This window comes from Rhineura floridana, chromosome 2 (assembly GCF_030035675.1).
Source record: "Rhineura floridana isolate rRhiFlo1 chromosome 2, rRhiFlo1.hap2, whole genome shotgun sequence".
Taxonomy (NCBI): Eukaryota; Metazoa; Chordata; class Lepidosauria; order Squamata; family Rhineuridae; genus Rhineura; species Rhineura floridana.
The window spans coordinates 165592230-165613310 of record NC_084481.1 but is presented as its reverse complement, the minus strand read 5'-3'; the positions used below and the strand labels follow the sequence as shown (position 1 = coordinate 165613310).

General features: G+C 42.4%; 1 protein-coding gene and 1 long non-coding RNA gene across 2 annotated transcripts in view; one reads left to right on the top strand and one right to left on the bottom strand.

Moving 5' to 3' along the window:
* Positions 1–500: 500 nt before the first annotated feature.
* LOC133377343 (uncharacterized) lies at positions 501–10427 on the bottom strand. Its single transcript, XR_009760693.1, has 2 exons — positions 9911–10427; positions 501–851 (listed from the first exon to the last, which is right to left on the bottom strand). It is a non-coding gene; the product is annotated as an uncharacterized LOC133377343 (long non-coding RNA).
* MIDEAS (mitotic deacetylase associated SANT domain protein) overlaps positions 9856–21081 on the top strand; it is an 85103-nt gene continuing 73877 nt past the window's right edge. Inside the window, exon 1 of the mRNA XM_061611263.1 lies at positions 9856–10055. The gene's annotated coding sequence lies outside the window, so the exon portion shown is untranslated. The remainder of the gene's footprint in view (positions 10056–21081) is intronic.

Here is a 21081-nt window from a genome sequence, read left to right as displayed (position 1 = left end):
ATACCCAGTCGATCACTGCGCTTTGCAGGTGAGGGCCTTCTGCAGATACCATCTTATCAGGAGGTCCGTTCCACACAACACAGGAAACGGACCTTTAGTGTAGTGGCGCCTACCCTTTGGAATTCCCTCCCCTCAAATATTAGACAGGCACATTTTGCAACACCATCTCTGTTATCTTTTTGGCCCCTACTGAAGACCTTCCTCTTTCAACAAGACTTTTAAGTAGAGACCTTATCCCAGTCTGCATCTGTGATGGAATTGCTTTTTAATATATTTTTAAACCTTTTTTAAATGTTTTGAAAGCTTTTAAAAAAATGCTTTAAACCTGTTTTGTTTTAATATATTTTTAATGGTTGTTGTGTTTTAATATATTTTGAAGTCTGTTTTTATGATGTTTTAAAGTGTTTTTAGTGCTTTTGTTTGCCGCCCTGGGCTTCTAATGGGAGAAAGGGCGGGATATAAATCAAATAAATAAATAAATAATAGAAGCCAAGCAAAGGAAGTGCTAACCATTTAATCCTGTTAGGGGAGACAAGGTATGCTATCAGAGGAATAATTATTCTAATATGTGACAAGTATAATTAATCGTCTTCATTGGCATATTCATTGGCATCTTTGACTAAACTTAACAGTTTTCTGGCATGTTTACAGAAGATAACAATGCAGCAGAAAATCCTTCTGTTTCTGGTGTTTAGGCCAAAGTCAAGGCCATTTTACACATGATATTTCTATTGTCAGACCAATCCGTCTGAGATAGCCACAGATCTGTTGGATCTAGGGATGGAAGAATCTGTTAATTTTGGTTCTCTCCATTCTTCACTTTTCCTTCTTAAATTCAGTTCTCCATATATCTGCAGAAATAAGGTGAATTGTTTTTTAAATCCTCATTAAATTCTTCAGCATTTTAATGCAAATTTATCCTAATAAGCACATTTTCCATGAAGTTTTGACTAATGAACACAACTCCTAATATATTTTGTATGTTATTTTCACTAATATATGCATTTTAATGCACATTTTCTCCTAATATATGCAATTTTGCAAACATTGGTTGGAGAACTGCATTGAAAAATTCAGATAAGTGTGAATTTTGAAGGAAGGCTGCTTTTCAGTTCTTATATTATTTTGCAAAATGCAAATTTGATAGATTCAGCTTTAAACACAAACTGAATCTTATTTCTGCCCCATCCCTAGTTGGATCCTAAGCTGGTCCAGCAACCAGAGAAGGGTCCAATCTGAACCACTCTGCAGCTCAAGCCTGGAGCTGGAAGAGCAAATATTAGCTTATTTATTTATTTAGGTTAGGTTAAATAATTAGGTGATTTGTTTATATCCCACCTTTCCTCCAGGGAGGTCAAGGTGATGTATATGGTTCTCTTCTCTTTCCATTGATCCCTACAACAATCCTGTGATGTAGGTTAAGACTGTAACTCACCCAAGGTCAGCCAGCAAGCTTTATGGCAGATTGGGGATTCGAACCCTGGTCTCCCAGGTCCTAGTCCAACATTCTAACCACTTTGCCGCATTGGCTCTCTATATACTACCATCCTGGCTAGCATGAACAGCAGGGCTTTAAATGCAGTGGTGGCTCTGTCACTCCATTTAGCCCTGTGGCTCCCCTGCCAGGAGTCCTCCCTAAGTGGGTATAGGATTGCAGCCTCAAGAAAAAGGTGCAAGGGAAAAGGATTAACCCCAGCCTTCAGTGCTGCTGCCCCAATCTGAATCCCCTCATGGCTGATTAAAACAAACAAACAAATAAACCACAGGAGAACCTATTATGAATCTCCCTGTCAGGTTCCAACCCTATCATTAGGCAGAGTAACGCTAGCTGTCATGAAGGGGCAACAAATGTTTAGTTACTGACAAAGCCATATGGTGAGGGAGATTCTGTAGCAGCAGAAGAACCACCAAATCCAAAGCCCTGCTGGTCTCAGACCCCCCTAGACAGAAGGTGGGGACAGCCAGAGGGCAAATAACAACATCAACTCCAGGTCAGTCATATTTTCCCTCCCTTGTTGATTTGAAGAGAGGGGGGTATTTCACAGTAATCAAATGTCTTTGGATTCTGTAGGCTCAAAGCCTCCCTGACGCTTCCCTTCTCTTCCATCAACGCAATGGTCAGAGTACTGACAGCAGAAGAGGAACAGCAGTGCAGGTTTCTGCAACAGTGACAAGGAAGTCTCCTGGAACAGATCTTCTCCACCTGCAGAGAGGGAGGTTCAAAACATCCAAGGGGCGATAGGATTGTGTCTATTTGTTGTTGTTGTTGTTGTTGACAGCATTGGCATCTGTCTCAGGTGCCAAAATAACTTGGCTGGCCAAACTGAGCTGAGTTAAGTTGCAACAGTGTTCAGAAAGACACCAGGTTGAAATTGGTTTCTGAGGAAAACTCGGTTTGAAACTTGTTGGTATCAATTAAAAACCCTCCTTTCTTTTCCACGGAACTGGCGCTTCCTGCTTTCCTTTCCTTTTTGGGTATTAGGCACCTTGACTTTGCTGCTGCGTGTCAGACAACAGAATTACTTGGGCCAGTCAATTAGGGCCAGCAAGAGGTAACATAGTTAAAATGTATGTATTTATTTCCATTTATGAATCGTTTTCTAAAAATAATCTCAAAGCAACTTAACAATAGAAATATCAGTTATAGGAACATAAGAAGACCCCTGATGGATCAGGCCAAGGGCTAATCTAGTCCAGCACTCTGTTCTCACAGTGTGGAAAATGATTTTAATTTTGTTATAAGTAGTTTGTTAGTGTAGTACAGCTAATCTACAGTTAATTTTACTTGTGTGTGTGTTAGGAGAAATGCTAATTTGCTGACTTGCATTATCATTGTTTGTTTGAAGCTGCGTTTGCAAAAATAAGGTCTCAGGCTTTTTGTTGCAATGTCCAGCTGTACTGTAGAAAAGTATCAAACTTTGTTGCAGATACAAGGTCAAAATGAGCAAACAAGTGTGAAAAACAAGTTCCAAATATGGTTACCAGAAGGAAGTGGGCATGGATTAAAGTGATGTATGGAAAACAAAAGTGATGTAGTTATGATGATTATGATGTATGAATAATTAGTAAAACAAAGTTGATAAAAGACTTGGCTGTGCCTAGCTGAGTCAGAACTAGCTTGCTACTTCTCCATGTGCACATGTTAGCAATAAATATACTTAATCCTCCATCTTGTTTTGTTTGTTTCTGAGCTCTATTGGGGTGAGTATTGGGAGCGAACTCAAGCCACTAGACCTCAAAAAGGGGCTAGGGCGTTTTGTTTATAACAACAGTGGCCTATCAGATGCCCACAAGCAGAACTTGAGCACAACAGCACTCTCCCCATCTGCAATTCCCAGCAACTGGTATTCAAAGGCATATTGCCTCTGACAGTGTAAATAGAACATAGCCATCCTGACTAGTAGCCACTGATAGCCTTATTCCCCATGAATTTCTCTAATCCTGTTTTAAAGCCATCCAAGTTGATGCCCATTACTAATTCTTGTGGGAGTGAATTTGGTAGTTTGCGCTATGTGAAGAAGTACTTCCTTTTCTCTTCCAACATTCAGCTTCATTAGATGAACCCATGTTCTAGTATTATGAGAGAAAATGTATCCCTATATGCTTTATCCACAATGTGCATAATTCGCCACACCTCTGATATGTCACTTCTTACTTTTTCTCTAAAGTAAAAAGGCCCAAATGTTGTAACCTTTCCTTCTAGGGGAATTGCATCCCTTTGATAATTTTAGTTGCCTGTTTTTAAATCTTTTTCAGCTCAACAATCTCCTTTTTGTGGGGAAGTGATCAGATATTCCAAGTGTGGTCACACCATAGATTTGTATAAATCCATTATGCTAGAAAGTTTTATTTTCAGTCCCTTTCCTAAAGATCCTTAGGATAAAAGTTGCCTTTTTTGCAGCTGCTGCACACTGGGTCAACATCTTCATCAAGCTATCCACTATAACCCCAAGATTTCATTTCTGGTCAGTCATTGCCAGTTCAGACCCCATAAGTATATGTGTAATTTTCAGGATCACTGTCAGGAATGGGGGCCAAGTTACCTACTTTTGTTACAAGAGCAGCAATTTCACATTTGCATTAAGAACTCTCAGGTGGGTGCCATCCAGACTTGGTGACTTACCAGCTTTTCATTTGTCAGTAAGGCCTAGAACTTTGTCACTTGTCACCACTATTTGCCTCAGTTTTTCAAACTCCCTTCCTTGAAAGTTACTTCCAGTACAGGGACCTGCCCTATATCTTCTGCTCTTAAGACAGATGCAAATAATTATTTTAACTTCTCTATAATATCCTTATTGTACTTTAAGCACAGTTTTGATTCCCTTGTCATCCAAAGGTCCAACCACCTCCCTAGGTGGTCTCCTGCTACAAATATTTTTAAAGAATGTTTTTGCTGCTATTTTTGTTTTTAGCAATGTGTTCAAAAACTTTTTAGCATCCCTTGCCATATGCTTGTATTTATTTTGCCAAAGTTTATGTTCCTTTTCTTCTCATTTGGAAAAAAGAACAAAAGCCTTCTTGTCTCTAATAGCTTCTTTGACTCTGTTCATTAACCACACTTGCATCCTCTTGGTCCTGGTAGTACCTTTCTTGACATGCAGTATACCTTCTAGTTGAGCTTCTAATACCGTGGTTTAAACAACTCTTAAACAGTTTGGAAAGATTTTACCTTATTGACTTTGCCTTTCAGTTTCCTTTTTACCAATCTCCTCATTTTTGCAGAGTTTTCTCTTTTGAAGTCAAATATGACTGGGTTGAATTTTCTTGGCAATTGGCGTTTTACATATTTATATATATTAAATTTGATAGTGCTATGTTTACTATTCTCAACTGGTTTCAAAAACGCATCTCACATCAAGTGCTGGGCAACACTTAAGATTAAGTCCAGGATCGTCACCTCTCTGGTTGGTTCCATGAAAAACTTTTCTAGGACATAGTCATTAATTTTATCTTTAAAATTAGGATATATTTAGGAGGTAGTTATTTTTGCTGTTACTAGGATTATGTTTTTGTATTTTATTGTTGGACCTTACTGTGAATTATAAGTGTATTGTTTCAATTTATTGTATATTTCTTAATCAGATGTTTCTTTAACTTACTGTATGACTATTTTCAATTTTGTTTAGTAACAGTGAATTATGTAACTTTTTTCATGTTGTGAGCTGCCTTGAGCACAGATTGTTATGGAAAGACGACATACAAATAAACCATGATGATGTTAGTGCAGATGGGGCCACAGATGCCTCCTTGATTTCATTCTCCATCTTCAGATTGCCCTGAGTGTTTAATCATCCCCAGTACTAAATTACTCTTGGGGCCCAGTATCAACACCCACAATGATTCTGTGGAGAAATTTGCCCCTTTTGAGGATTCTAGTTTGTTGAAATTGATGTCCTCTTTGATGTACAAAATAACACCACCTCCAATAAGCTCTTCCTATAGAGATTATACCCAGAGAGAGACATTTCCCGCTTGTTTTCTACATTCCACTAGGTTTCCATTATGTCCTCTATATAAATGCTATCCTCTAAGACCAAGGACTCCATCTTGCCCTTCTTGCCTTGGAGGCTTCTAGCATTAGGGTAGAAATACTCATATACAGTCTCTCTCTCTAATTGTTGTTTGCAATTTTGTTAGTCTATGATGGTTTGACCTCTCTGAATTGTTATAATGTGCCCCTACACTCTCAGTGCCTAGTTCTACCCCTCCCCATTTAAACAATCATCATTTTTTCACTTCTTGGGGGAAATGAAGCAGTTAAAACAATTTCAGATATAAAAACAATTAAAACAGTACACCACAATACAGGAATTGGACCTTTAGTGCACTGGCACCTACTCCTTGGGATTTCTTCCTGCTAAATTTTAGACAGGTGCCATCTCTATTGCCTTTTCAGTGCCTACTGAAAACCTTCATCTTTCAACAAACCTTTTAGGTAGACATCCTGATTCCAGTCTGCATCTGTGTTGAAATTGTTTTTGTTTATATTAGTGATTGTTTTTAGATTTTTTACTGTAGTTTTTTCCCACTGAAGTGTTTGCCACCCTAGGGAGGAACAGTGGTAAGCTGCTAGGGGCAGACCACGTCAATTTAGAGGAACAGGAGATAGATGCGTAATACCCATCCCCTGTTCCAGGTCTGCCCAAAACCAGAAGTCAACTGGGGGACGCAGGATTCCTACCGACCTTCGACTGCTGCTGTGTAATGCCAGGTCTGTGACACAAAAAACATCTGTCATCCATGATATGATATTGGATGAGTGCGCAGACCTGGTGTGTATTACAGAGACCTGGCTGGACGAGGCCTCAGCTCCCATTCTTGAGGCCATGTGTCCGCCAGGTTTCCATTATGCGCAGCAACCGAGGGTAGGAAGGCGGGGAGGGGGAGTGGCAGTCATCTATCGGGAGTCTTTGATTTTCACCAGGCCTCCGCTCCCAAGGACCAAGTTTGTTGATTGCATGTACTGGAGGTTGGGCCCGAAGGGCAGTTTAGGGATCCTGCTTGTGTACCGCCCGCCCTGCTGCACGGCAGACTCCCTGGCCGAGGTGCTGGAGGTGGTCTCGGATGTGCGAACACTGACCCCAGAACTGTTAGTGTTGGGGGATTTTAACGTACATGCTGAGACCACTCTCATTGGAGCCCCTCGGGATTTCCTGGAAACCATGGCTTCCTGGGAACTGCACCTTAGTAATACTGAGCCCACCCATGTAGCCGGTCATGCTCTCGACCTTGTATTTGTCCTGGGAATGGAAGGGAGTGTTCTGAAGTTGGGGCCTTTTCTTCTACCCCTGTGTCATGGTCAGATCACTATCTGGTGAACTTTGACTTCTCGTTGCCACACACCCTCCGCAAGGGCAAAGGACCTATTAGAATGGTCCGTCCCAGGCGCCTGATGGATCCGGATGGATTCCTGACTGCACTGGGGGAATTGGAACCTGCTGAAGGTCGCCCGGTCGAAACCCTGGTGATGGAGTGGAATGAGGGGATCACCAAGGCATTAGACCGGGTGGCTCCGAAACGTCCTCTCCCCCTGAACAGAACTCAGACAGCACCGTGGTATACACCCCGGTTGCGAAGTCTGAGACAGGAGGTGAGACGACTAGAACGCCGGTGGCGGAAATCCCGCTCTGAAGATGTTCGGACACAGGTTAGAGCAGCAATAGCTGCCTACCAGGTGGCAATAAAGGCAACAAAGAAGGATTTCTTTGCTGCCTCTATTGCATCCGCAGAGTGCTGTCCCAGGAAGCTGTTCCAAGTGGTCCGAAGCCTGGTCGGTCCAGTTGCCCAGGAACCCTTGGAGCATTCTAAGGCTTCCTGTGACAAATTGGCAAGGCACTTTGCTGATAAATTCGAACACCTAAAGAACTCGATTCCGTACACTGTGAATGCAGTGGAGGATCCAGAGTTGACCAGTCACAATCTGGTTCACTGGGATCGGTTCCGGCCTCTTCCTTCTGAGGATGTGGACAAGGTGCTTTCAACGGTAAAGCCTACCACCTGTCTGACTGATCCTTGCCCATCATGGTTCCTTATGAACTGCAAGGAGAAATTGGGCGAAGGGATCAGGGCGGTGGTAAATGCATCCTTGAAGGAGGGTGTATTGCCACCGGCCCTCAAGGAGGCAATCATAAAACCTATCCTTAAAAAGTCCTCCTTGGATCCCCAAGTCTTGAACAACTTTCGCCCCATTTCGAATTTGCCATTTTTGGGCAAGATAATTGAGCGAGTGGTGGCTAACCAGTTGTCAGCACACTTGGATGAAACGGATTATTTGGATCCATACCAATCGGGTTTCAGGACTGGACATGGTACTGAAACAGCCTTGGTCGCTCTGGTGGATGATATGAGGAGGGCATTAGATAGGGGAGAATTCACCTTTCTTGTCCTCCTGGATCTCTCAGCGGCTTTTGATACCGTTGACCACGGTATCCTGTTAGATCGCCTGGAGGGATTGGGAATAGGAGGCACTGTTTTACAGTGGTTCCGATCCTTTCTCTCTGACAGGCATCAACAGGTAGCATTGGGGGATGAGGTCTCAGACCCTTGGCCCCTCATTTGTGGAGTGCCACAGGGCTCTATCCTCTCTCCCATGCTATTTAACATCTATGTAAAACTGCTGGGAGCCATCATCAGGAGTTTTGGGCTGCGGTGTCACCAATATGCTGATGACACGCAGCTCTATCTCTCTTTTAAATCCTCACCGGAGTTGGCTGTGGAAACCTTGTCCAAGTGCCTGGAATCCGTGAGTGGGTGGATGGGAAGGAACAGGCTGAAGCTCAATCCTGATAAGACCGAGGTGCTGCTTGTGGGTGACAGGGGAAGGTTAGGTGTTGTTGACCTGAAGCTTAATGGGGTGAGACTACCCCTGAAGGATCAGGTCCGCAGCCTCAGGGTTGTTCTTGATTCCAAGCTGTCCATGGAGGCTCAGATTTCGGCAGTGAGCCAGGCAGCTTGGTATCAGCTACGCCTCATACGGAGGCTGCAACCCTACCTCCCTATTCATCAGCTCCCACTGGTAGTACATGCTCTGGTCACCTCTCGATTAGACTACTGCAATGCGCTCTATGTGGGGTTACCCTTGAAAACGGTCTGGAAATTACAACTGGTGCAGAATGCGGCAGCTCGTCTGCTCACAAACAGCCGCCACCGTGATCATATTACGCCAGTATTATTTCATCTACATTGGCTCCCAGTTGTTTTCCGGGCCCAATTCAAGGTGTTGGTGTTAACCTTTAAATCCCTATACGGTCTCGGCCCAGTTTACCTGAAGGAGCACCTCCAGTACCACCAACTAAGCCACCTGACTAGATCAGCCACGCAGGGCCTTCTCTCAGTCCCACCGACGAAAACAGCTAGGTTGGTGGGGACTAGAGAGAGGGCATTTTCAGTGGTGGCCCCCACTCTGTGGAACTCCCTCCCGTTCGATCTTCGCCATGCCCCTTCCCTGGATATATTTCGCCGAGCCTTAAAAACTTGGCTCTTTGGACAGGCCTTTGGGATCTCCGGGATGGGCTAAAATTGTTTGAAATTGTCTATTGATTGCCCTACATTGTTTTATACTGCTGCTATTTAAAATGGTTATTGTTGACTGCATTGTATTTTATGCTGTATTTATATTGTATTTTATTGTATTTTAACGTGTACGTCACCTAGAGTGGCTTCGGCCAGATAGGCGACACAAAAATTAAATTTATTATTATTATCAAATCTAATGCAAATACAGACTGGGATAAATGCAGCTACACATAAAATAAATTTGCAAATTACAGGTTGGGTCTGAAAAACTGGCAAAATGTCACAGCGAGCCATATCGGAACGAAGGCGACAAGCCAGTGTCAAGGGCCCTCGCAGAACGTCATCAAAAGAATGCCTGTCTACTCCAGGCTCCTGCTTGTTAACAATCCAGAGGCATCTGGCTGGCTACTGATGGAAAAAGAATGCTGAACTGAGCTGCAACCAGGGCAATCATACCTTGCTGTTTTCAATGTTCTTCCTTAATTTTTTATTCATATTGCAAACATTTGTAAAAGTAATCCCTCTCTCCCTTTTTTTTTTCATATCCTCGGTTAGAAACAAGTGCCTAAGGCTTGAAAACGATAGGGGGTCATATTCTCAAATGGCTCCTGATCAGAGCTTGGAAAAGTTACTTTTTTGAACTACAACTCCCATCAGCCCCAGCCAGCATGGCCACTGGATTGGGCAGATGGGAGTTGTAGTTCAAAAAAGTAACTTTTCCAAGTTCTGCTCCTGATGATACCACCGGGAGGAAATTTCCTTGGGAAGGGTCGGGAGCAGCACTCCGTGGCTCAGCCCTCTCAGGGCTGCTGAAAGAGGCGGACGCAACCAGGAGAGGAAGGGCAGAGCCGAGCTTTAAAGGGCTCGTTTTGGCATCCACCCCACTTCTACTTACCACGCTAGGAAGTGACGCCTTCCCAGAATCCTAGCGAAAGGCGCTCAAAGTTGGGGTTTGGTTGCCTTTTGGTTAGTTGATTGGGGCTTCTTCGCTCCCGGACTCGTCTCAGGAGTGCTGATTTGCGGCGCCTATGGCATTAAAGGTGAGCAAACTTCCTGCGCCCCGCTTGGACGCTGGACTTTGCTTTTTTGTCATTTGCTTCCTCGATCAATTTAGTTGGAGCAATTCAGGTTAGGATGGCGATTTCCTTCTTTCTGCTGCTTCCAACCCCCTCCGCCCCGCTCCCAAAAAGGGTTAGAAATGCAAGTTGATGAAGGGGTTTGGTCTCCGCATTTGTAAGTAGAATAGCAGGGAAAGAATGGTGATAAGGCGCTTTACTGGGGCGGCTGCTCGTGGCAGGGAAGCGGCTTGGCTTTTGCAGAAGTGACAGCAACAGCCGACTGACCACTTGGCGGCTGGAGTTCATCCTGCAGGACTAGGGCGCTGCAGAAAGACAGGGACGCAAACTGGTTAATTCCCCTCCTCGGATTACCTCGGTTTTTGTCGCTTCTTCTCTTTTGAAACTGCCAGTCCCTCTCCGCTCTGGCAAAGGCTTAGCGATGTTATTTTTTCTTGGATCAGCCACGCCAGTGCATAAAAACAAACATTGTTGCATTTGCATTGTTGCATTTTTTTGTTTATTCCTCCACTGGCGGTTGAACTTTACGCCGAAAACAAAAGAGTTCTGTTTAATAATCCCTTGCTACTGACATTGCACCAGGGGTGGGGTGGGGGGCGAGGAAGAGTCGAAGTGGCGCTTCCAAATATGGGATCAGCTTGTGGTAAGGAAACAGAAGGAGCTCTGCCTATCTGCCCTGCAACAAATAATGACGTCTCTTCAGCCTACAAGCTTCGAGATCGCCTTTGGGATTTCAGCAAGCTTCCCCACCACCACCTCGAGGCCTGTTTTTGTTTTTTGTTTTTTAAAACAACACTTTAGGACAAAAGCTGGTTACATGGCGGTTCCGACAGTTGTTCTATGTTGTGTATATCTCTTAATCATGCAGTAACTGAAAAGGACGGGTACTTTGACAGTTTGTTGACAAAGCTGTCCAAACACCCACTTACATATGTGACTGTGTGCCTTACACAACTCTTCTGATAAGCCTGGATGAAGGTTTATTTTTGATGTAGCCTTGTAGGCTGCACATGACAGATTTTGGGGAAGGGTGTATTTGTGTGTGTTTTTCTGCACGGAATTCTTGCTTGTTTTTGAAATTTATTATCAGCATGGAGAAAAAAATTATTTTAAATGTAGCTTTATTGAAGTATAGGCAGTTCAGATGGGGAAAAGTGCTGTTACTGACTAGTAGAGCAGCTGCTTTGCATACGGACGGCCCTGGAGGACTGGAAGAGGCCCAGTCTGAAATCCTGAAAAAAACACCAATGATCTGATTCAGTATAGGACAGTTTCCCATGTTTCTGTGTTCTCTGCAAAAAGGAAAAAAAAGAACAGTAAAGGGCCAATACTATAAACAAAGTAAAACGAAAATGATAATTGCACAATTTGGTAAGAAACTGTTCAGACATACTTAAATCCTTGTCATGGGAACTTGCCTCCAGGTTATTAGGATTGCAGCCTTAACAGTACATTTAAAGATCATTTCCAGAATTTGAGCCACACATTAATATTGTCAATGTGAAACAATGTACTACAAAAATTTAGTCACTATGGGTTTTGCATTCATACTATATATCAGCTGAAGTACCAATTAATGCTGCTGGTGTGTGAGAGCCTGCAGTTGAAAGCATCCAACATTTTATTGCAAATTTGGTGTATGGGTATTAGCTGGGATCTGAGCAAAAGTTGCATCTAGTTGGGTTTGCATCATGTAAAAGTTATGAGGATCTTGCAAGAGTAGCTGAAACATCTTTTTCTATTATGGGGTTATTGCTTAAAAATACAGTAAACATGAAGGGGACTGTGCAAAATGGGGGGGGAGCAGTTTTGCTTTGCAAATAAAGAACAGTGAATTTGCTCCTTATGCAGCTGCCAAGTTCCTGCTTGACCTCGAGTGTGTGATCTTCCTTGGAGTCTTCCCAATAATAGATGTGGATTTATGGTTGTACTTGCAGTTTCAAAAAAGGAATTGAGAAGGAAAAGGTGGTACAAGAAACATGAAAAAGGAAATGGACTGCCTTCAAATGGACTTATGGTGACCCTATCAATAGAGTTTTCATGGTAAGCGGTATTCAGAGGTGGCTTACCATTGCCTTCCTCTGAGGCTGAGAGGCAGTGACTGGCCCAAGGTCACCCAGTGAGCTTCATGGCTGTGTGGGGATTCGAACCATGGTCTCCCAGGTCATAGTCCAACACCTTAACCACTACATATGCCTATAGGAGCTCTAGTCTTAAAGACGATGAAGTCCTGGAAGAAAATCTAAAATTTCAGGAAGCTTTGACAGCAGAACACCTGACCTCTCGGAGCAATTTGTATAGTGCAGATTAAAAAATGACCACCACCCCCCCAGTGGAATTGGCATAGACTTTCAGAATAAAATAGGAATTTTGAGAAGGGCTCGATTTGCTTCAGGATAAGTGTGCATGGAAGAAGAATGGAGGGTATTTGCAATGCAATAAAAATGCCTTTATACTGTGGTCTTAGCTTTTGTTTGTATAGGCTGGGATAGAGGATTTTGTGAGCCCAAGGACCACATTTCCTCCTAGGCAACCTTCTGGGAACCCCATGCTACTGCTGGGTGGGGCCAAAGAGGCAAAAGTGGGCAGAGAATAAATGTAAATGTAGGCTAGTTGTACATACACTCACACACCCCTCTGTATCCTCCATCCAGCGAGCAAGAGACATTATCCGACTTTAAGGACACATTCCAGCCACACAAAAACACTGAAGGAGAGTATGAAACAGGGCCAGTAGAGGGTGTGGCATGGGGAGAGTTCTAAGGGCCATACAGAGAGGCTAGGAGGGCCACATTGGCCCTCAAGCCTGTTTTCCACCCCGATATAGGCAAACACAAACCTAAGTCTGCAGTATAAGAACACATTATTTTGTCCAGTAATGTTCTTGGTTGGGGTACTAATAGTAGGCTTGCCCCTGATCCTGAGGGCCACCTCAAGTTACATTGTTAGCAGATACACTTTAAACACGTTAAAATAACATGTTTGTAGCAGTACTGTAGGTAGAATATTGACTAAGTGAGAACTGCTAAGTCCCTGGTTCTAATACTACTTCTTGTCAAACTCATTGCTTGGACGAAGGCAAGCCACTGCCCCCTTAGCAATACCTCAGAGATACAGGCCTTCCTTCTATGACTGTTGTAAATGTTACTGAAATTATGTATGTGATTTAAAAAAAAACCACGCATTTGAAATATTTTTGACCGCACATACACTGTGGGTACATTCAGCAGCCCTTAAGCGTGAAAGGTGCCCTAAGACAAGCACTATAGATCCACTATGTAGTAAGTGCTACATGTGGTAGCTGCCTCTGTATGGTTGATCAGAAGAGCAACTTGCTATGCAGAGAAGCCTTCCAATACCATCACCATCACACATTTTAATTGCGTTTATAGTGTAGTGTGGCAATAATTTGGGCTTTTTCATGTAGCTTAGTATGTTTGACGAGCATGACAATACCGACTGTGCAGTCAGGTTACCAACTTGCTAAAAAGCCCCTAGAACAGTCGTCTTCTCTCTCTTTAGTAGAACGAAGCAGCAAAAGCTTTTAAGGGCATGAAGCTAGAAATTATTGCCTGCTAATTGCTGCAGAGCAGACCAAAGTGCTGTTGAAAAGATAGCTACAGGAGCCAGTGCAAGAGCTGGTGACCCTACCATGTCAGACCACTCCAAGGAACTGTTGCCTGTATCTAAACTGATTGATGGTGGTGGTGACGTGTCACCAGTCTGGGTTCTCTACACTAAAAGCAAAGTTTAAGGGGTGCAGGATGAGGGAGATGCACAAAGGTTTCAAGATGGAGGGGCAGGGCTGGCTCAGTTTATATTGTTGATCTAGATGAAAATTAATGAATATATTTCTTTTTGTGTCTTGATGTATGCTGGAGTGGGGGTGGGTGAATTGTCTCCTCCCTCCCCAAGGGTTTTCCCCGTTCCATAAATCAATCAAATCAGTGATTAGAGGCTTAAGTTTAGAAAACTGGGGAATGAGGATTGGAGTTTACATCTGAACTCTGTTGTCCTGAGGTTTGGAGTAGCAATTGTGCCTCTCCCCCCCACCTTTGAGGGGAACACAGCACCTCTTGAATTGTGACACATTGAGCCACTTGAGTTGTGCTAGCCCTGGAGGGAGAAGTAGCAGTGGAATTTTAAAAGGGAAAGTCTGCTCAAGAGTTGCCAAATATGTTGGATGTAAAATACATTGCTTGTTAGCCGAATAAAATAATTTCATTCCAGGCACAGGACTGTTGGCCATTTCAGTGACATTCAGCTGGGAAACTACATTTAGCATATTCACAGACAGCTAATGTTGTTGACCCACTAGACAAAAAGTCCAAAGACGCATTTGCTATTGCATATGCAGGATTTGTTTCCATAAACACTGCCAGCCTGTACATATCTGCCCCATATTATAAAGCAGACCCTCAAGTCAGATATGTATATAGACAGGGATGGGTTGTTAGGGTTGCCAGACTCAGGGCCTGAGACTGATCCTGTATCTTTAGGAGAAGAGAAAGACAGCCAAGTGCAGGTGTTCTTGCAACAATGTAATGGGAAAAACCACAAGGTGGAATTCTCCCTTCCCGCTGCCCAACTTTTAAAGATACATAAGACCTCTTGGTTGCCAGGCCCAGCCTCCAAGGGGTCTTCTGTATCTTTAAAAGTTGTGCAGGGGGAAGGGAGAATCCCACCTTATGTTTTTTCTCATTACAGCGTTGCAAGAACACCTGCACTTGGCTGACTTTCTCTTCTCCTAAAGATACAGGATCAGTCTCAGGCCCTGAACCTAGCAACCCTAGTTAAACAGCACCTTACATACATTTCCATGTGCTTAGCTACTATGCTGTAAACTCTGCCAGGCTTTCTAAACTAGGCTGGCAGAACAGTGTTTGCTGAGTAATGCTCTCTGGCTGTGGGAGTGCCCCCTCTCCACCCAATAGCCAGATACAGTCACAGTTACTGCATTTTAGATGCATTTGAGGACTTGCATGCTGCCCAAATATTTCCAGTATTTCCTCTGGCTTCACTTCCATGGAGAAGAAACTTTGGGGGGGGATTAGACTTTAAAAAAAAGTTAGTCATCTGGAACAACTGTCTAACTTGGTATTTGTATGTTTATCTTATATCTCCAGTTAAAAAAATATGTGACTTTAAGTCCCCATTTATTCCAAACAAATTTCTTTAGAAGTGTGCCTAGGATCATGATTCATGTGTATATTGAGATGATCATTCTGTTAATAATTTTAAATTCAAGTCTCATAGACAACCTGCCTTTACAAAAGTAAAATAAAAAGTCAGGTCCATGCAGTATTCCTGGATATTTAAACCAGAGGAGCCCAAGATCAAGCTCCAGTTCAGTTTTGCTTAGTATTGCATTCTTGCACCAGTACTGTGATGTGAAGATCAGGTTTCCCCGCCAGTACTTCTTGCCTTCGGATCTTTCCATGTAAAAGGCTGGTACATGGTGGTTAAATGGGATAACAATGGGTGTTCAGATATATCTCAGGGCTTGTTTTTAAGTTTTTTGGAACTTGCTATTCTGTAACAGGAATTTTCAGCCACACCCGTTTGCTGATTCCCTGTCTTGGGTCATTCACAGGTCACTGTTTTAAGGCAGTGGTCAACAAAAATGCTGGGTTGCTGATAGGGTTGCCAGTTCAGAAGCATTCCAAACCCTGAGATTTCAGAGATGGCCCCTAGTGATGTTATGGGGGCAAGCCCTAGTAATGTCATTAAGCATCACTTCAGTTGCTTGGAGCATACCACTCAAACAAACAAACATCTGATTGGAAATTAAGATAGAAATCTTAGCTAAATGAAGGTGTTCCTAGGTCCATCTGAAGTGATGGGATCATTCCTTGTCATCTGGTTAAGAAGCCTGGGTTGGAAACATTTAATCTAGCCTACTTGCTTCTGGTAAGAAGGGTTTAAGTACCCTCAGGCCAGGCCAGTCATCAGAAAGCTATCGTGAGAAGATGGGAGTCTAGTGTTGTGGAGATGTCAGATGAGAGCACTCAGGAGTAAAGATGGATGCCCCTGAAGGCTGCAATTCTAAGCACATTTACTAAGAGCCTAAGCCCCATAGAACTCAACAGAACTTACTTCTGAGTAGATATGGTTGGGATTGTGCTGTTGGTAAGGCTTGACTAGGGATCCTCTGCAAAGATATCCATATCAAAGCAGAGTTGGCAACCCCCTGCCTGGAATGCCCTGCCTGCGTTTTAACGTGGCTGCTCCAAACATCTTTACAGACTTTACCCTTCACTGCAGAAAGAGGTTTGAGAAATGACTAAGAGTTAAGAAGATTCTCTACCATTTCCTGCTTACTCTGTGAGCTGCTATAAACTCACTTTGACAGCCAACCCAATTCTCATGAGTAATAACTGACAGAGAGAAAACACACATGGTTTGGTCTACCTTCACAGGCAGTAGACTGGGAACAACAGCAATTGAAGCCACACTTCCCAGGATGTGAATTCTCTTTTACCACTATTGGGCAAGAAACAAACCATCATGGAAATAACAAGATGCATAATCAGTGGGTTTAAGGGAGTTGAGTTGAGCACATGGAACCACTGTTGTTGCTTCTATGGATGTAAGGGAGTGAGGTCAGACGTAAATGAAATGCAAATAGAAAAAAACAAAAGACAGTGATGATTTCCTAAATGCAATGCCATACCAATCACAAGAAGACTCCTATGAGTAAGGCAGAAAACTCAGCATCCAACAACAAGTCAGGATTCCTAACCAAAAAGCAAAACTAAAAAAAAATCCTGGCAGCCCATCAGCCAAGGACACAGAAATCCCTATGCAGTACAACCTGATCTGGGGGCTGCAGTTAGTGCAGAATGCTGTGGTACGATTGCTGACATGAGTGAGACCCTATCAGCACATAATACCTCTGCTTTGAAATCTGCACTAGTTGCTGATTTGCTACCAGGCCAAGTTCAAGGTGTGCTTTCCATGTTACGGGGTCCACATAGTACTTGTTCTGCTCTTGTAAGAAATCAATCCTTTAGTGTGGCAGCACTGACGCTTTGGAATTCCTTGCCTATTGACATTAGGCAGGTGACTTCATTGTACTCTTTTCAGCACCTTCTAAAAACATGTTTTGTTTAGGCAAGCCTACCCAGGCATGTAGAAGCTATTATGTCTGTTTTTAACTCATTGTTGGTTTTATTATTTTGAATGTTTTTAAATACCTGTTTTCAACTGTTTTTGCCAATAATGTTATTGTTTTAATACCTTCTGTAAACTGCTTTGAATTTTTTACAGTATATAAAGAGGTATATAAATGCTGTAAATAAAATACATAAATAAAATTTAGTGTCACTGTGGCCCTTGGGTCTCTTTCCTCTTTTAGGAACAAAGGAATCTATCTTATACTGACACAGGCCATTTGGTACCATCTAGTTCAGTACTGATGGCATGGACTCACATTAGCTGTTCAGGATTCCAGGCAATAGTCGTTTCCAGAAATTGAATTTTGGACCTTTGCATGCAAAGCATGTGCCCTACCACTGAGCTACAACCCTTCCCCTGTTTAAAAAAGTATATTTTAAAATTGTTCTTTTCAATTCACTAATGAATGCACAACATACCTAGGGCAGGTCCACACCATTCATTTAAATCACACTCAACACACATTTGAAGCACATGAATCCCAACACAAAATCATGGGGACTGTGGTTTGTTAAGGGTGGTGGGAACTATAACTGCGAGGGGGGAAGCTACACTTCCTAGGATTCTTTGGGGGAAGTCATGTGCTTTAAATGCAAGTTGAATGTGCTTTAAATGTATTGTGGATCTACTTCATAAAGGTTGCCTGCATGTAAATAATTTTAATTAATTTTTAAAAATGGAAATGAGCTACAAAGTTTACTGGGTGACCATGGGCTACTCACCATCTCTCAGCCTAATCTGCCCCTCAGAGTGAAAACAACAGAGGGGGACTATTACCACCTCAAGGAAGAAAGGCACACTTAAAATGTAGAGGAAATAATAATGTATAACCATAGTGTGAAATCAGATACTTATTGGGACATAGTATGAAGACATAGTATGACCTGTAAAGATATTTCTAGTGCAATCCTATGCTTGTTTACTCAGAAGCAAGTCCCAATGTATTCAATGAGGCTTACTCAAACAGGGAAGCGTGCAGAGGACTGCAACCTCATGCGATAAGGAACTTCAACCCAAAATTCAGGATCATGCCACTTTAAGCTGTTTTGCAACTGTTTTATACTTGTTTTATGGTTATTGGATTTTAAATTGATTTATTTCTTGTTGTAAGCTGCCTTGGTTTCCCATCAGCAGCTCTACCTCACAGGTTTGTTGGAAAGGTTCCATATATACACACACCCTGGAGATGTAAAAATACATTCACCCTATATAATAGTTTGATCATTGTAGAACTTTTTTAAAAAGAATAAAATAAAATCAGTATTGAAAATGGTAATGGACTGCCTTCAAGTCGATCCCGACTTATGGTGACCCTATGAATACAGTTTTCATGGTAAACGGTATTCAGAGGTGGTTTACCATTGCCTTCCTCTGAGGATGAGAGGCAGTGACTGGCCCAAGGTCACCCAGTGAGCTTCATGGCTATGTGGGGTTTCGAACCCTAGTCTCCCAGGTTATAGTCTGACACCTTAACCACTACATCACACTGGCTCTCAAAATCAGTATTAGTTTCCTACAAAATAAAAGCAGTGACACCTAGGTAAGCCCTTCCTAATTGCTTTAAAAATAGAATTGGAGGGGCAGAGAAAGATTTACAACACAAACACAACCCTTTGCTATGTTCACTCAAAAGTCCCATTGATTTACAGCACAATCCTAACCATGTCTACTCAAAAGTAAGTGCTATTGAATTCAATGGGGTTTATTCCTGGTATGCCCTCTTCAGCATCCCAGGACAATTTAAACTTGTTTGACTCCTCGTAATTAGAAAAGTATAACACATTGTAATCATAAGCTGCATGTACACTTCTTTTACATTTCTGTTAAAAATTATTTGAAAGATAAAATGTATATGCTATTTTAGCAAGTAATTAAAAAAACCCTGCATGTACACTTTTATGATAATCATAACTGAATTTTTTTTACAGTAAATTGCCTATTTTTGTACTGCTGAAAAGCTATATACTTACATAATTTATGAGATTTTCAGACAAGCAGGAAAAGACAACAGTTTTCTGAACTTGAAATGGGTTCTGGCTGTTGCCTGGAGGTCAACAAATCCCTTGTCAATCATACCCGACTTCACTTATTGGCTATTAATCTGAAAGGGCGAGGTTAGAGCTGCAAGCTATGAGCTCATTTAACAGAAGTTTGGGGGTGACATTTTGGTGTAGTTCTCTTGAACCAGACCACTTAGAAACTTTTTTAAAAATTAAAGCAGAGAGTCCGAAGAATGGGGTGACTCACCCGGAGACCCAGAGAGGACCCCAAAAATCTGGAGTCTCCGGGCGAAAACCAGAGACCCAGCAACCCTAGTTGCTGGTCTAAGGCAGAGCTCAAAGGGTAGATGCCAAGTTATTTCCCCTCCACCCTTACTTGCTGTTAAGAGCATACTGAAAGCTTGATGCAGTTCAAAGTTCCAGGCAAGTGGATTGCTTTCCTTTGGGATGAACTGCAAGAAACACATAACTAGGAAGGCCTGATAAGCCTATCCAAATGCCAAAGGAACTCCTACTGGTATGAATGGGAGAGACCAAAGCTGCTCCTCTTATACAGATTTAAATATGTGCGGGTGTGGACTACTCTGGTCTAATTCAAATGGAGGATATATATATATATCCTGGACAAAAGGTATATGGCTGGAAGCACTTTCCCTGAGAAGAAAGCGGGCACTGTTGAGGTTGGATCCAATGGGAATATATTGTGGACAAATTTTTTAGGCTGCTAAATTGTGTGCCAAATTGGCTGCTGTTGGCAGGTCATGATGGGACACACCTTGTGTCTGTCTGTTTCCACTGAATCCAACTGTAAGGATGTAACTCAGGGGTCACCAGCATGGTTGTGGTGTGTGTATATGATGTTCACAACAGTTTCTTAGATTTGCAAATGTGCCCATGGGCCAAAAAATGTTGGCTTCCCCTCATGTAATTGGAGGACATGGAGTAGTACAGTGATGGGTCAGTTGCGTGATTCTATATGAAAAGGACAGATTTGGTCCACGGGCACAGGTTTCCTGTAACTGCTTTATGGTTGCCGCATGTAACAAATCTGCTACCATATATGTGATCATGATGTATTCCAAGATGCAAAAGAGCTGAGTCAGGAGCTCCTTACCTTAATGGATTCCTGACTCATTTTTCAGGTTCCTTCTATGTCAGACTTACTTTTGGAGCACATTAGAGTTTCATGTAAATTGAAAACATTTGATTCGCCCCTGGCAAAATCAGTGTGACCAACTGTGTCCACAGCCCATTACACTGTCAGTACCCTTGTAAATTATTTTGAATTTTAGTAACATTTGCCATTCCTAGAATAGACTAAGAGATAGTTGGATCTGCCTTCAATAAATAAGGATGGTTTTTTGGAAGGGGGGGCTTTCCAGTCAATGTATTTGAAGAACATTTAAACTTCCCATTCAGTCTCCACTTTATAAAGCAATTAATATAGCAATACACTTTAATTGTTGTTCAAAGTGAGTTTGGAAATTGCTTTACTACATGTTGCCTCTGTTTGAAGGCATCACTAAACGGGTGTAGTTGAGGTTGAGGGCAATGACCCAAATACCTGTCAACATAGGCACATGTTGGCCCATTTACACTTGCTGATAAATAAAGGGCCAGTGTGCTGTGATATCTCTTAAAATGCCAGTTTTCAAGGTAAGCTAATATTTAGCCATGTGCTATAAATGCATTTTAAGCACTTTTAAACCTGCAAAAGTGGTCAGTCTGCCTAAGTGCCCATATAGCTTGAATCTCAAATCCAAGGATTAGTCCATAATAACTCTCCACACAATTCATACGAGTTGATATTTTAC